The following is a 15685-nucleotide window of genomic DNA, read 5'->3' on the forward strand; positions in this document are numbered from 1 at the left end:
AATATCTTTCCAGTATTTTTGCTGGGATGTAAATATCAGACTTCTTGTTTTGATGAAATTAACCCCTTCACACCCCATGTAGCATTATTATTATTATTTATTTTCATTCTCGTAACATTCATTCGATTGAACTAATCTTAGGAATGAAGTTTTTGAAGTGTAAGAGTTGGATATAGCTTTCATTACTTGCTTATCTACTCCTTGGACGTAGGCTTTTAAACCTGTAGGCTATGTCCACATCTCCATCCACGTCAGTCTGATGTTGAGTTCTATCAGTAGGAAGCTAGTAGGAAGCCCTGCCAATACACTGAAAACTGCATCGTGATCATACAATACCTCTTGGTCCTTCCAGTGCTTGTCAAGCTTCTTTAACACTGGATGCCTCTAACTCGCTGAATATGTGTTCATTAAAGAAACGTTATCGCAGCTTGGCTCTACGTCATTGTGTGTGTGTGTGTGTGTGTGTATATATATATATATATATATATATATATATATATATATATATATATATATATATATATATATATATATATTGCTTGAATAAATGACAGGAGTGAAACAAGAAAGTGGATACTCAATGGAATTGTTAACCTACATCATCATCATCATCATTATCATAATAATAATAATAATAATAATAATAATCTCCTAAGCAAAGTAAAACTGTTTGTCAGTGGCCAGTATAAAAAGGGATTAAAGTGTCCGTGCAGCAATACCTACATGTATCCTCCTTCTATGGCCATCATCACTCAGCCCAATATTTCGCCAGTATTGTTAACAGCAACGATATGAGTTCACCGGGGAAAAATAATGAGAGTGGGACGTTGTTACTGGCCACGGTGCGTTAATGTCCGATCATTTGTTATATCTGGACTACTGTAAAACCCACGGCACACCGATATCACCAGTAATGTCGCTATACACTGCAGCACATAACAGCTTTCGCGCTAATGTATTTCGCACCGCATCGCTGAACTAGAGAGGGGAAAAAAAAAAAAAAAAAAAAAAGAGGCAAAACTTTGTGTGTGTGTGTGTGTGTGTGTGGAAATGGGCAGATATATTTCACCATTATCATTTTCCGATGACTGGAATTTTCTCTTTGGCGTCGCACTGTATTTATTATATACCAGCAAATCTTATCATCATTTATTTTGATTTGCATGTTTTTGGCCCTGATTATGGCGGGCAGTAAACACGATTACCTAACCCCTTCAGCACAAGACCTTCTCCCTAAGCTACCCGGTAAATAAAATTATGGTGAAAAAAAAAATAAGAGCTTCACTTGAACTGAATGGGTAAAGATTATTTCTGATCCATCCCAGACGAGAGTTCCTTACGTTTAGCGGTATCGTCTGGTGGCAGTAAGAACACACACACACACACACACACACACACACACACACACACACACACAAAGGAAACTAGCCACCTCAGCACCAGGTTCTTCAGGTACCCCTTATGTGATAAAACAACTGGAAGGCACCCAAAGAGCTCATACCTCCGCCAACACTTAAGAAAATTTATGCTTTACTGGCGTAATTCCTCTTTCTTACCTGACGAACACTTTTACGGTCTCCCATATTTGACTTTACGGCCTTAATTTGTTCTGTTACTCGAATCAGAGAGCGCATATCTCCAACAACACCAATAAAATTTTTGATTTATTCCTGCATCCAGATCAGGATCCATCTCAGAATATATATAATGAACTTTTTCGTGTGCCACTGCCCACATATCCACCAGATTTTATTGAAATTTGATAACTTTTTAAAAAACTGCATCTTGTACACACACACACACACAAAAGGGTGAATATACAGTATATATCCTCCGTGCAATTTCGCTGACGAAGGGAATAAGTAACACCCAGAATGGAACACCCGCGCCCTACAGATTTTCTGAGGACCGAATATTTGACTTTGCCATGTGGCCTTGACCTTTGACCGACTGTTCTCGAAATAGGATTAGCTGCTTCATTCTTGCCTGACTCAACTCTTCCAATAAGTTTGGTCAAGACTGGATCAAAACTGTCTCAGTTAAACTTGCTTTGCGACCTTGGCCGACGGCCTATTGTTCTCAATAAAAACGCTTCATCCTTGGCTGACACTCAGGTCTTCCATTAGGTTTGGTCCAGATCGAATAAAAACTGTTGAGGTATACGATCCCTTGTGACCTATACCTTTGACTGTTCTAAAAATCGAATCCCTTCATCCTTCCTTACCCTGAAGTCGTCCACAAAATATGGCCTGAAATGGATAAGAATTAAGTTGATACTGATATGTCACCTTCACCGGCCTGTTCTCATGAAGTGTCAATCCATCCACCATGTTTGGTTAAAATGAGATAAAAATTGTTTTAGTTATTATGATCACAGAGACACTGATATGGATCAAAATCTGGCCTTGCCGTGACCTTAACTTTCGACTGAGTGTTCTTATAATCGAACCCCTTCGTCCTTGCCTTACCCTGAACCCTTTTACCAAGTTTGGTCCAAATCAGGTCAGTACTGTTTAAGCTGACTTTGCCATGTAACCTTGACCTTTGACTTTTGTGTCCTTCACCTTTGACTGAGTGTTCACAAAATTAACGCCCTCAATATTTGCCATGACCCGAACCCTTCCACAAAGACCTGTATAAGTCGAATAAATTTTAAATTAACTTTGCCATTGACCTTTAACTATTTGGTTAAAAAATAGGTCATCCTCTTGGCTGACCCACAACACTTCTACTAAGTTTAGTACAGACTACAGTAGACAAAAATTTCTGGACTTCTATTGTTCAGTGACAGACATACAGGTCGAACTTTGACCTTAACCTTAGAGTGATTTTTCCTCAAAACCGAAAACCCTGACCCTTTCCACCAAGCGTTGCATCTGATCATGCCATGTGATCTGGACCTTCGACCTACTGTGGTTAAAAAAAAAGATCAACCACTTGGCCTGACCGTTAACCCTTCCATCAAATATGGTTAAACAAGATTGATTTTACTGATTTGACTGTTAATTTCTCTGCTAAAACTAATCAGCGTCTAAAGGCCTGCGTGAAATATTTTTGTGCACTAATTGTGTGTGTGTGTGTGTGTGTGTGTGTGTGTGTGTGTGTGTGTGTGTGTGTGTGTGTGTGTGTGTGTGTGTGTGTTCTACATGTGTGAATGTGGGGGACAGATGTGAGTGGCAAGCAAGGGATTTTGTTGGACTGTTGATAAATGAAGGTGATTAAGAAGTAGGGAAAGGTTGATATGGGGTTGAGGTAGTAACGTTATATGAGTGACAAGTAAGGGTTTGAGGCAGCTGGGATAGTAGATAAGGCTTGGGTTGGTAGGTGAGAGGGTTAGGTGGTAGATAAAGATATTGATGTGGTATAGATAAAGGGGAGGGGTTCGTAGGTGAGTAGTGAAGAAGGTACGAGTAGGTTGGGATGGGCTGTGGTGATAGATAAAAATGTTAGGGTTGGGGTGGTTGATAAAGGGGGTTGGGGTTGTAGGTTATGGGGTGGGATGGTAAGATATGATATGGTATGGGTGGTGGGGGTAGGTATGGTATGGGTGGTGAGGGTTGGTATGGTATGGGTGGTGGGGGTAGGTATGGTATAGGTGGTGGGGGTAAGCATGGTATGGGTGGTGGGAGTAGGTATGGTATGGATGGTGGGGGTAGGTTTGGTATGGGTGGTGGGGGTAGGTATGGTATGGTATGGGTGGTGGGGGTAGGTATGGTATGGTATGGGTGGTGGGGGTAGGTATGGTATGGTATGGGTGGTGGGGGTAGGTATGGTATGGTATGGGTGGTAGGTGTAGGTATGGTATGGTATGGGTGGTGGGGGTAGGTATGGTATGGTATGGGTGGTGGGGGTTGGTGTGGTATGGTATAGTTTAGGTAGCGGGGGTTAATATGGTATGGTATGGGTGATGGGGGTGGTACGGCACGGTATGGTTGATGGGGGGTTGGTATGGTATGGTATGATATAGGTGGTGGGGGTTAATGTGGTATGGTATGGGTGGTGGGGTGGGTATGGTATGGTATGGGTGGTGGGGTGGGTATGGTATGGTATGGGTGGTGGGGTTGGTATGGTATGGTATGGGTGGTGGGGGGTTGGTATGGTATGGTGTGGGTGATGGGGGTTGGTATGGTACGGTATGGGTGGGCGGGTGGTAACTGTGAACGGTACAGTGAGTGCAAGCGAGCGTTCCTCTCAGTTATTGCCCGGATAATGACGGTTACTGCCACACACCTAAATTTTCATGATATTTATCCCATTGGGGCTCTTTGTAAAAATACATTTGCATAGTATAGTTATTATGTAGTGAAATTAAATGGACCATCGAAACCAATGATAGGTGTATATTGCGCAATTTTTACTGCAAAAATGTAAAATCCTTTGAAATGGAAAACCTCCATATTAGTTTTAAAGAAAATATATGGCTATTCCCGTGTGCCCGTGTCGTGGCTATGGACAATTCTGGCCTGTGTGAAATTTGGCAAATATGTAACGGACTAAATACGAACTAACAGGCGTGAGCGACTGATGGAGAGGTGATGCTGTGTTGTTAGAGGGACATCACCCTTCTACTCCCATGACGGGTGCTGGAGAGGAACGCCTTCATATGGTAACACCGATATAACCAGAGGGATTAATTGTCTAGCTATACAAACACGGGTGCTGGGGAGGGGCGCCTTCATGTGATGGCACAGATATAACCAGGAGGATCCACGGCCTGGTTATGCAAACGTCCCTCAACTTCCTTGTCCCTCGAAAGGAGGCTGATGGACTGCAAGAGAAGAGCAACTTAAGCCTAAGTCCACATGGTTCACGGTTTCAGATAAAGCTGGGTCTACAGCTACTGCTACTGTTACTCCGATGACATGATCAGGCAACCTCCAGACGATTTCATTCAACTCGGGGGAGAGTTTTAGAACTGGAAGGGTTATATATTTCGTTCATTAACATGAGTTCGAGACGTTCCTCCTAAAATGAATAAAACCATCATAGGATGGCAAGGAAGAATTGGAAAAGCCGTTACTGTGTCGATGGCATTAATGCGCAAAATATGAATAAAGTCTTGAAGTATCCACATCCCCCTAAGATGTTTAATCTCCTCATTATGATGACGTATATATTGTAAATCAGTGCTTCTACCTGACAGTTTCATTTGTCTAAGAAGAGTCTCTTGGTAGTAAGGTTGATGAAGGCCATATATAATCCCTCCAGTTCTCAGTATCTCGTAGTTAAGAAAAAAAAGCCTGGAACAACCAAGTATGAAATTAAAATGATATATGCTTGAAGGAGATGATATAATCCATAGTTAAGATCCGATGCTTCGAGATGCCCGGACACATTGCGTTTGAAGGACTGGAGGTCATAGATAGGGAGAAAGATCGAAAAAGTCTTCCGGAGCTAGCCTGTGAAGATCGAGCACCATTTTCCTTCAGGTGAAAAAAAACGTCTAGCGCCGAGGTGCATGAAACTGCCTTCATGTACACATAGTAGTGGTAGGATTAACAGGGGTAGTTTTTAACGCTCAGTGTCAAAGTTTCCTAATCTGTACAAAATCGCTTCGTTGCTGTCTGAATGAAACACGTAAGTTCGACCCTCACAGTGAAAGGGTTAATGACGTCACTCTCTGTTTACCAGTACGTGAGAAAAATCGATAATTAGGCCACTATGTCCCTCCTGTTTAACTTATGGGTAAGAAACGTTGAGTGGGTCTAACGCTCGTTGGAACTTGGAGCCTAAACTTAGAAATACTCAGGTAGGAAGGGAAAGAAATATCTCAGGTGTCACATGCTAAGGAAAAATACAGTAAGGCTTTGTGAATAAAGGAACAGAGTTGAAGATAGTGGGAAAAAAAAAAAGGCGTGACAGTGTTGGCAGAACAGATAGCAAATGGTCAATGGTACTTAAACCAGAGACGGAGCGAGATGAAGAGGCACACAGAGAACATGATGGCGAGATGAAATTCGGAAATTTGCTGGGACGGGATGGAACAGGCTAACAACTAATCTGTCATTGTGGAGGAAGATGGAAGAGGGTTTCGCCCTGCAGAACTCTGACTCGCATTGTTAATGATTATGACGATGATAAACAAGTCTGGGTCATATGTGCTTGATTCAATGTGTATGTGTGTGTGTGTGTGTGTGTGTGTGTGTGTGTGTGTGTGTGTTAATGCATCCGACTCTGGAAATTATCAAACAGTGTGTATTACGGGGAACATTTAACCTTTTTTGTCAGGACTTAAGTATCCTAACTTAATTTCCATCATTAATATCGCAATTTCCTGGCACTACGTCATCATCATCATAATCCTAATTTCCCAGTACTTCTTAATCATCACCATCATCAGGAATGACCTCGTAATGAACAGGATAATGGGGATTGTTTATAGCCCCTTCGCTGCAGGCGGTCTCTCCTGAATTGAATATAATCATCTGTTGGTAAAATGAAGAGAAATAAAACACTAATCGTAGCGAGGGTGCTTACGAGAAAGTAACTAAAAGAACATATATATTTAATTCCTGACGACGCCTTCTTTTTGCACAAACGTTTCTACACTAAATAATCACCTACAACTAACTGTTATTGCATATAGCTTTCAAGTCGCGTTATTTTCCCCTTCGCTCATCGTGTGTGTGACTCCATCTTTTATGAAAGAGTCCCTGATCTTTGGACTGTAGTTTTCGGGTCAGTCGTCTTCGGGTTCCTCTTCTCTCTCCTTGTCCGCCCATCTAGGCTTGTTATGATCGTGGGTCGTACCTTCTGCTCTCTCTTTACATGTAACTCTGGGGAGGGATGTTGCAGCCAAGGATTTTTACCCACTGAAGACATGTTGGTGGTTCGAAACCTTTCTGGACTCAGCCGGAGGGAAGCCATAACCTGGGATTCACAGGGAACGAAGGCCTGTTGTTGGCGGTTCTCAGCTTTTTTGATTCTTAATTTGAAGGGGAGTCGTATTCAGGGTTTGACATCGAACGAAGGCATGTTGTAGGTGGTTCGAAGCCTTTTCTGGACTTAGCTGGAGGGAAGCCATAGCCAGGGATTGACGCCGAAAGCTCTTTGTGGTTCGATTTTTTTTCTAATGGACTGCGCTGGTAACAATGTCATCGTGAACTGTTCCACGTGCACTCGAGTAAATCTTTAACCTACCACCTTACCAATAAAACAACAGGCCTTCGTTCGATGTGAAATGGCCATGACTTTCCTCTGTCCAAAGATAAGATTAAAAAGATAAGGTGAAACTGTATTTGCCTCACGGGCGTATCCCTCCCTTCTGTTACTGTTTCTCTCCCTTGACTCGTCCCAGGGTGGTTTGTAGCAGTAGCTCGCATCTTACCTCTGTTGTTCTCACTCGTGTTTCTCATTCTTCTGTATACTGTTCTTATCGCTCGTTATTATAGTGTTTCAACCAAACCCTTGGACAGCACTTTTAAAATATAATCAAATATAGTTTTATTTATTTATTTGTATCCTACGTTTGTCTCAGCATTTGCTCTTTACACATATCTCGTTACTTTTATCCTTTAACGGAAAGCATATAGTTTGTAGGATACATAAAAAAAAAAAAAAAACTACATTCCTCCTCCATTTTCCTTCTCCTCCTTCAAACCTGATCACTTTTCTTCACAACTGTGCCTTTTTCATCCTGTGTATGCCCATGTCCGTCATTTAGTTCTCTTCTTTATATAAACAGATCGAATAGTCCTCATTTGGGGGCACACCGTATCTTCTGTCTTCCCAGCCCCCTCTCCCCCACTTTTTTTTTTTTTTTAAGGGACCGGATTCACATACAAACTTACGATTGTTTTCCCCCTCGCATCTTAGAATGTTACTTGCAGGTAGGACAAGGCATATGAGACGTTTCTGTACTCTCCATCACTTGTTCTTCAGTCAGAAATAAAATACAGCTCTTGATAATTTTCATCCCTAACCAAGATTTGTTTTTAGATAAAGGACATGGATTTTGCACCCTCCATGTTCTTTCGAAAAAAAAAAAAAAAAAAAATGGCTACAAGAAGTTCATCATAGGTCGTTTTTATGTATTGATTTACTATTATTATTATTATTATTATTATTATTATTCATTCGTTCATTTGTTTATTTTTTGTAAATGTTAGCAGCCAGTTCTGAGCCTCCATTTTACCTCTGCTCTGGTAGGCTATTTGTAGTCTCTCAGATGTCTGTTCTGTCATGGCCTTAGGTATTCGTTTGAAGGAAGGTTTGATAGCAATATTCTAACATTATGTCCTTTTTACTCTAACTTGGCCTAAAGCTGCCATCCTTCCTTGTACATTGAGTCATAACACGAGATTAGCGCTAGAACGTGATGCTAGTCATGATGAAGCGCCATGGAAAGGATGTAGACCCATAGTACTGCCGTATTCTCCCACAGAGCTACATAAACTACGCTCCAGGAAAAAAAAAATCAAGGTCAAGACAAAGTAATATTATAGTGAAGGTGTCATGAGGTTGGCCAGGTATCGTGTAAGGGCTGCCACTCACGCTTCCAAGTAAACCAAGGCCACATCAATAACATGTCATGACCTACAGTGCTCCGTGTGCGGCTCTTGCATCGATTCAACGGGATTTGCAACATTCCTGGCCGTTTGGAAATCAGTATCTTCACTCATTCATTCATTCATTATTATTATTATTATTATTATTATTATTATTACTATTTTTATACAGTACGGTGGTAGGTAGGGGCGCCGGCCATATATGATTTGTAGACCTGGATTTATTTTACTGCTTTGAGTGGTAATGATACAGCCAGAGGGACGCCTTGTGGTATAGTGCGTTAAGGTTGTCCATTCGGATGTGACCCATAAGGATTACACTGAGGAATGGGGTTTATTTCTTACGTTATACTACTCAAGGAAGAGCGGCTGGTCATATCTCACCTTAAGTATCTCGATTACGTTCTTAATGGAGTTATAAATGATCGGGTGATAGATATAGTACGGTTACATCATTTTTGTTCCTTCCTATCTGAAGGCAACTGAAGTCAATTTAAGAAAGACTTTCGAACTGGAGGGTTTAGTCTTCACCAGTCTCTTAACGTGATGTCTTCCTCGAGTTGAATAAAACTGTCTAGAGGTTAAAAGAACAAACGTCGTCATACAAGGAAGAGAAGTTAATGTATCCGACCCTGGACATCAACAGGAGGCTTGTTTCTGAATTTCTGTAGCCCAGCCAATGGCCCAACACTCGTCACCTCAAGTGCACTGTCGTCGTGTCTGTTGTGATATGCTATGGGGGTATGTCATTCAGGAGTGTTGGGTGTGACGCATGGTAGCGGCGGGGTGTTTGTATGACATGTCGGTAGGTCTAATGGAAGAGCTGTTATAGACGTTCTAGTGATATTCGGATCCTCGAAAAACTCCTGTGTAACAGATTAAGGAAGAAAGGATACAAAAGGGGATTAAGACTTAGAGTTTGAAGTGAGAGTCGGGGCGAAATATAGGCCTCATGAGACTAAGAATATTGCTGTAAAAATTTCAGACAGTACCACACGGGGAGGCAAAGTTGTGATGTATCTTTCATTTTTTCTCACACCAAATGCTTTCCGTCATGAGAATTAGGTAGATTTATTCAAACATTTCTAAAGGATGTGTGTAAATTGACTGTCCCGCACTTATCCCTCTCCCTCTGCCCTCATTTTTCTTTGGTTATATTTCAGAAACGACTTCAAAAGAATTCTTGGAAATTTATCAGTTCAGGTTACTAAACAGGATCCTCACTATATTCAGAGTTACTTGAAAATTAGGTAAAAAATCTTAGTGTACTGTTACCTTTATAATTCATGATTTCCGTTCTTTACACCATTTCTAAGTTTGATTTTTCCTGGATGATAATTGTTCCATTTTTTTTTTTTTTTTACTGTAATCTAACTTAAATTATCCTGACCAAACCAAACGTAACCTGACCTAACGGATTGACCTGACAGACTAACAAACTAACCTGACCTGATACTAACAAACCTGACCTAACCTAGACCGTCCTGGATAAGAAAAAAAGAAAAAAAGGCGGAAATGTTACAGAGAACGTGAATCAGCGGCAATGCAAAGCGTGACAGAATCCGTGTTAATGTAGCCGTTTTGTGATTCTCTCAGATGGACCGAGAACTGAAGTCTGTAGTGGACCGTTTGGCTCCCCCGGTCCATGACACTGAGGATACCTGTGGCTGAAGGTAAGGTTTATAATGAACTGATGTACTTTTTTTTTTTTTTTTTTTTTTTTTTTTTTACGGCCTAAAATTGCCGTCGCTCCACCTTGCATGCTGAGTTTTCACAATAGATTAGCGCTAGAATATGATGCTAGCCACGAAGAAGTGCTGTGGGAAGGACGTAGAATCGAAGAATTATATTTTTCTGACTCTGAGTTACGTGATATAAGCTGTAAAAGGACGGAAGTCTGGGCCAAGTTAGAGTCAAAGCAATATATCCATTGGTATCTCTGCTATGTGTTAGGCGGTAAAATAGTTGTTATCATGTTTTACTGGTGTGTTAACTGTATATTTTGAAGGGAAATGCAGTGGTTTCTGGAAAAATTAGAACTTTACGAATTCTTTACCACTGTACTTTACTCCTTTTCATAGTTAACTTATGATCTTCAGTCGGTGCTAGAGAATTACAGTAGCTATTGATCCCAAGAGAGACATACCATTATCGCACAACCTTTCTCCAGAACATGCTGTCAGTGTTATGAGGAGTTTTTATTAGTTTTAATTAGAATAAACTCGCTTACTGCACGCGCCATGAGTATGACTGGAAGTGTTATTCATTTGGTGATATTCCGCAGGTGAAGATATTGTAGTCTCCCGTTGCTGGTGTTTTAATTGTATCTGACATCAGAAGAAAATCGTATCTGAAAAGGTGTGTGTGTGTGTGTGTGTGTGTGTGTGTGTGTGTGTGTGTGTGTGTGTGTGTGTGTGTGTGTGTGTGTGTACCGGTAGTATGTCATGTGTATATTGGTGTGACGCAACAACTCAAGTATATAGGTTATTCGACACTCTCATCCCGAATTAAACAGTCATTTTGGCCTCGAGACAGTTAAAACGTAATTCTGTTTTTATTATTACATGACACCGCATCCTGTGGGGGGTGACCTTGTGAAAATGGACCTCCAGGCATTATGTCCCTAATCAGTAACGATTACTCTTTCCAGTGAACACCACCATCCTTCCTTACATACTCTCGCACCATGTCTCTCCCTGTTATTGTCGGTATGTTATTTTTTTTTTTTTTAATTCTAGTAGATGTTCTGCAGGTTCAGTTTTGTTTGCATTTTCTCTCCGTTGCGCAAATAATAATAATAATAATAGTAATAATAATAATGATAATGGCAAGCGAATCCTGTCGTATGCCTCTTCAACCCGATGACGTTTTTTATATTCCATTTCTGGCTACCGAACAGATGATTTGATACAACTGACCACCAGCCAGTGTTGGCCCACAAGGAAGTTCAAAATATCGACGCTGATATTTTTCGTAGTATTAGCATAACTCGAGTTTAAAACAGAAAAAATATCGCGTGAAAATAGCCTTGACATAATACCAGATACTTTGTGAACACTGCTGTGCTTCGATTTAGCCGTAAATTAGGAAAATACGTTTTCGAAGACCGTCTATCCTGTCACGTGTTTGAGAAATGGCTTATTATTTTCCTAATTTACCGCCAAATAGAAGCATAACATTATTCATAAAGAACTTGATGTTATGCCACAGCTATTTTCACACGACATACTGTATATTTATGTAAAGTGTGATTGGTGTTAATACTGCGAATATTACCAGTGTCGATATTTTTCACTGTAGCCCAAAACTCAGAAGTGGCCAATTTAGGAGAACCCCTAGTATTTAAGGGCCCGTATTCTCGTCGGTTAAGGAAGCTTCCTAACACCTCTTCGTTAGCGATTTATTTTTGGATATGAGTTGTTAATATCGTTTTGTACGTTATTTATGCAGAGTGTGGTAGTACTGGAAGGATTTATGTAACACAGAAGAGACCAGTAAGGTGCAATAAGTGAAACAAATCGCTTAAGAAAAGATGTTAAGGAGCATCCTCAGCTGACGAGAATACCGGCCAAGGAGTTAATGAATGATGTAGTTAATTCCCTCAGTTCGAGAAGAGTATCCTGAACGGAAGAAAAACAAAAAGTAAAAAATAAATAAATAAATATAAATGGTGTCCTTTGGCTGACAGGTTCAATTTCCACTGTAGTTAGTCTATACTCTTCTTACTCTAACTTGGCCTAAAATTGCTATCCCTTCACCTTGAATGCAGAGTTATAACAGGAGATTAACACAAGAATATGATGCAAACCACGAAGAAGTGCTATGGAAAGGATGTGGAGCCGCAGCATTGTCTTATTCTGCCACTGAGCTACCTGAAATAAGCTGCAATAGGACAAAAAATTGGGCCAAGTTAGAATAAAAGTAGTTTACCGGTAGTAGGTTTGTTTCACTAGACGGGACTTGCCGCTTAGACGACTGATATATTGTATCGCTGTTGTATGAATTTGAAGAATCTTGATTATGAGGTTAGAGTGGGTCTCCTTGATTACTATAGTTCTTTCACGCTAACTTGGTCTAGCTTTTCGTCCATTTGCAACTTATTTCACCTGGCTCAGTGGCAGAAAAAGACAGTGTTTTGATTCAACATCCTTTCTGTAGCGCTTCGTCGTGTCTGGCATCTTATTCCAGTGTTAATCTATTGTTACAGTTCAACATTCAAGACGGAGAGATGGCGGTTTTAGGCCAAGTTCCGGTAAAAAGAGTACTGTGTAGCCAAATCGACACTCAATTCCCACTACACAAGACCATAAACCAAGCTGAGGGGAGGTAGGGATCTTTGTGTGGTTATAGTAAACGTGCTCGAGTCAGCTGAAATTTTGCAGGAAGGGAAAAGTTCGGTACTGGGAAATGTCAGAAAGAAAAGTGAGTGAAGAATTTTACGAGAGAATAAAATTTTAGCTCAGCAGTACAAACAACATTCCAACCACTATCGCACTTAGGATCCGTATTTACGAAGTTTCTCAAGCTTAAGGCGTTTATTTGATAGCCTGTCTGTACTTTTGATAGTTTTGTCTTCTCTCGTACAAATTCTATAAACATCATAGCCAAAGCAGAGTGAATATTAACCCTTCAGTGCTTGGACGTAGTTACTTTGTTCTTAATACTACTAGACGATTTTTGTACAGCTTAGGAGGGTCCCATGATAGTGAAAGTGTTAATGAATACCCTGTCAAACCCCTCCATTTCGAAAAAGTCTCTCCTCAGCTGAACAAAATCGTCTAAAGAGAGGAAGAATTAAAAAAAATCACGTCATTGTAGTGAAGATATTTAAGTGAAAATACGAAAAACAAAACAGTTTCTTATTGATAGTGAAGTACAGTGCTTTCTTTATATCCTCCAAATTGGTTAAGATATTTGACAACTACGAACGTGGAAACTTGCCCATCTTGCAAATTGGTTAAGATCCGTGATAAATACGAACACATTTCTGTCAACAGTAAACGGCTATGGAGATTTGTTCATCTTGCACATTGATCAAGAATCCTTATAAATACTAAAGATAATGATGATGGTGATAACAGTAATAGTAATAATAATAATAATAATAATAATAATAATAATAATAATAATAAACAGTTATGAAAAGTAGTTTATCCCTAACTGCTTAAGAAACCCTGATAAGTATGAACCTGTCCTTGTATACTTGTTCATATCGCAAATTGGTTAAGATCCTTGATAAATACGAACCCATTTCCATGTCTTATAATAGTAAATGGCTCTGAAGTCTTGTTTATCCCGCAAATTGGTTAAGATCCTTGATAAATACAGGCCCAGGAATGAATCTCAAAAATCGTGGTTGGAACTCAGAAGAGGTGGGTGGAAAATACCGGGAACACGACGTTAATGGAGCTAATTCTGGTATTTATCTGTTATTGTGGGTGGCAAGCTAATGAGGGGGGCAGTAAGTTCAAGGAGAGGGAGAGGGGGGAGGGAAAAAGAGGGGGGCAGTAAGTTCAAGGAGAGGGAGAGGGGAGAGGTGGAAAGAGGAGGGCAGTAAGTTCAAGGAGAGGGAGAAGGGAGAGGGGAAGAGAGGGGGGGCAGTAAGGTCAAGGAGAGGGAGAGGGGGGAGGGGAAACAGAGGGGGGAAATAGGGGGGCAGTAAGTTCAAGGAGAGGGAGAATGGGTGGGGAGAGGGGAAAAGAGGGGGGCAGTAAGTTCAAGGAGAGGGAGAATGGTTGGGGAGAGGGAGAGGGGAAAGGAAAGGAGAGGGGACAGTAGGGGAATGGATGGGAGTAGGAGAGAGGGGGAGAAGAAGGGGATGGTGAAGGGGAAGAAATCAAGTGGGTGAGGGGACAAGAAGAAGAAGGGGAAGAGTGTAAAAGAGGGAGGGGAGGAAAGGAGAGGAAGAGGGAGATGGGAATAGGGACGGCAAGTAAAAGGGATGGGATTAGGTGGGAGAGGAAGAAGTGGATGGAGAGCTGGAGCAAACGGAAGGGGGCTAGGATTTGGGGAATATAGAGGAGGTGAGGGACGTTTGTCGGGCAGTGCAGCCACGCAGTTATACGAGTATTGGTGCCACCGTATGAAGGGCGTCCCACTCCAGCACCAATGACACCTATAGGAGCCGTGTCAAATAAGGAGGTACGTGAAGCAGCTTCCGGCGGTGAATACAGGGAAGGAGATAAGACCACGAATATTGCAGTTTATAGAAAGTAAATCTCAACGAGTACTGAAGTTTCGAGTAAATCCCCGCGAGTATTACAATTTATAGAATGTAAGTCAGGAAATCATCCAGGACATTATGACTGGTCATAATCGGGAAGCAGATTTCATTCTGCATACCATTTTTGCATTATTTACTAAGTTCGATTTTCCCAAGATATTCATCCTTCCATGTTTCTTTTTTGCCCTTTTTTCCTCTAACCCCACTAAGACCATTCTATCCTAACCTAAAAGATTAATCCAAATGACTAAGAAACCTACCGAACCTGGTACTAAGATAACAAACCAAACCTAATTGGGACTGTCCTGGATAAGAAAAATTGCAAAAATGGTACATAGAACTGAAATCAACCACCGGGAAAAGGGTATGATTTGAGGATATTTTTGTTTTTATCCCCGCCCTAGGAAACTCAAGGCATTGTTTGCCAACGCCCTTTAAAAGTTTGAATAGGTTCTGTAATGTGTAAATTGCACGTAGTTTAAAAGACTTGCTTGTGAAAGCGTGCTGAATTCCTCTTAATATTACCGAAATGCAGAAAATGTTAGTAAAGAGATGATGGCTGGTGGAATGATGAAGCAGGAGTTCCGGCTTTTCCTGTCATCAGCTCCCCCTTTCACCGTCCTTCCTTGTTTTCGATGTCTGGAGTGGATTTGTGTCGTCTTGTACTGGAGTGTGAAGTGGTGGGGAAGAAATAGATAGTGAATGAAGCTTGTCCCTCTTCTGTAAGTGTGGTTAAGTTTTTGTCCCTCTCCTGTAAGTGTGGTTAAGTTTTTGTCCCTCTTCTGTAAGTGTGGTTAAATTTTTGTCCCTCTCCCATAAGTGTGGTTAAGCTTTTTTCCCTCTCCAATAAGTGTGGTTAAGGTTCTGTCTCTCTCCTATAAGTGTGGTTAAGCTTTTTTCCTCTCCTGTAAGCATAGTTAAGCTTTTGTCCCTTTCCAGTGTGATTAAGCCTTTG

The sequence above is a fragment of the Coenobita brevimanus genome, chromosome 7, assembly GCF_032717465.1.
Source record: "Coenobita brevimanus isolate Jiangsu-jjx chromosome 7, ASM3271746v2, whole genome shotgun sequence".
Taxonomy (NCBI): Eukaryota; Metazoa; Arthropoda; class Malacostraca; order Decapoda; family Coenobitidae; genus Coenobita; species Coenobita brevimanus.